The sequence below is a fragment of the Meriones unguiculatus genome, chromosome 8, assembly GCF_030254825.1.
Source record: "Meriones unguiculatus strain TT.TT164.6M chromosome 8, Bangor_MerUng_6.1, whole genome shotgun sequence".
Lineage (NCBI taxonomy): Eukaryota > Metazoa > Chordata > Mammalia > Rodentia > Muridae > Meriones > Meriones unguiculatus.
This window is the reverse complement of record NC_083356.1, coordinates 104,034,503-104,036,544: the sequence shown is the minus strand read 5'-3', so window position 1 is coordinate 104,036,544 and position 2,042 is coordinate 104,034,503. Positions and strand designations below refer to the sequence as shown.

Genomic DNA, 2,042 nt, shown 5'->3' with positions numbered 1-2,042 from the left:
TTGTGCATGAAATTCTGCTTTGAGCTAGAAGAGATGAGTTGGGGAACACGTGTGTCTTTTTTCATGCTTCCCATTTCTGCTAATGTTGCTAATGATCACAGCATCAATCAGTCTCGAGCATCCTTTGGCAAAGCCAGCTGTGAGTAAATCACGGGATAACCAGAGGCACCTTTAGCTTCTTGGTCATATGTGAGATCCAGAAACTATGAAAGAACTATAGGGCAGATCGGAACCTTGAGGAAGAAACAGGGTCAAGTTGATTTGCCAATTTGGTGGCAGGTGCACTCATGTCTTAAACAAAGGGCAATAATTCTAAAAAAAAAAAGTGATTTTGCATATTAATATGGTGTGGACTAGACTAGCAATGTCAAGGAAGGGGCATTTTCTGTGATGTTTGTACTTTCCTGTACAGTTAATGTGTGTCATATCCATGACCAGAGAAAAGAGTTATGCCTTTAAGGCTCTATTTTCATTAGGTACATTACACTAATGAAATTCTGACAATTCCATTTCAAAGTAAGAGGATATAGAGATATAAATTTCAAAACATTTTGCACCTCCTGAATTAAGAAAGAACGAAAACTGGTCATTCGTTAGGCTCTTGCTGTGATGCTTACAATTACATATTCGAAAGGGAGGAAGAGCTTAAGGAGAGCATCTGAGAGATACAGAGAGAAAAACCAATGATCAAACAAGACAGAAAGTCCACCACTCAGTAAGAGAACACAGGAGTGGCCCTTTAAGAGGACACCACCAAGGGTGGAGTGAAGATCCTCTGTTTCTGCGTAACTTCTGCCTTATTAATAAGAATAAGGGGCACACGTCAGTTGGATGTGCAGCCATGGTGTCCGAGCCACTGCCCAGAAGGTCTGCTGCCCTCCTGCTGGCAAATGGCACTGTGGTTCAGCCCGATTCTTCCTCCATTGCTTCACATAGGCCAGCGCTGCCTTCTTACAGGTGGCTACCCCTGGAGGAAAGGCATGAACTTTGTGTATGTGACAGAGAACAATGCACATTGGGTACGAGACTTCTGCCCTAGGGATATGCCATCTCCACTAAGCTTAACTCATTAGACGATGCCCGGTACCTTGTTCTCCTGGTTCCCACTTGTCCTGGCATCCTGGCCAACCTTGCCAACAGTGAATCCCTGGATCAACATACTGTATCACTTCCTTTCTAAGAGCAAACCCATCTCTGCCATTGGCCATGGTGTTGACGCCCTGTGTGTATCAGTGAAGATAGGTACTGTGTTTGCCTGGTACATGCTCATTAGGGTACCTGGCTTCACCTTCTTCCTGCTGGTCTTTGAGGCCTATGGCACTGGCTTCAGTGCCAGTGACCCCAATTCTGTGCATGTGAAGCTGGGCTGCCACATGATCACTGGCCAGAATGCCAACTCCAGACTGTTTCTGCTGTCTGTTCTTCTGTTCTCAAACCTGTTCTTCTGATGCAGTCAGAAGTAAGCTTGGATGAAGTCCTGGTGGCTTAGAGACAACGGCTGAACTCACTGTGGTCACTTCTGCTGGTCCTTACCCAGAGGCCCCCAAGCCCTCTGAAACTTGTGGAACAGTCGAGGCCTCAATAAGATGTAGAATATCAGTTCTAATGTAGACACCCTTTCTCCATCCCCAGCACACAGTGTGGAGTGTCTTGGCTGTCCAGGCAGTCCCTGAGAACTCCCAATTGAACATTCCATGGGAAGTAGTCACTAGTGGGGTCTTCTCTGGACATTTGGCTATTCCCATACATTTAACTAATCTTGGGAACCATGTGGGAGGGACCAACAGGCTGGACATTGCTCTGAACTCATCTTGCCTAATGTAAACAGTGTCTGTTATCCTATCCCTAAGCAGGCAGCATTCTTGCTGAAGAAGTGAAACCCTTGTTTAACTCTTGCTGGTCTGTGGTTTTGAATGCAATAGAGGCCTTGGCTCAGCCTGACATGGTCCTGGGCCCTTGGAGTGGACACAGTGATGTCACTCTGACCCATATAGCAAAGGTAATTACTAGCATCACACCTTAAGGTCCTCTGTTCAATGGCC

General features: G+C 46.0%; 1 pseudogene; it reads left to right on the top strand.

Moving 5' to 3' along the window:
* Positions 1-841: 841 nt before the first annotated feature.
* LOC110543150 (glutamine amidotransferase-like class 1 domain-containing protein 1) lies at positions 842-1,448 on the top strand (annotated as a pseudogene).
* The last annotated feature ends 594 nt before the right edge of the window (positions 1,449-2,042 follow it).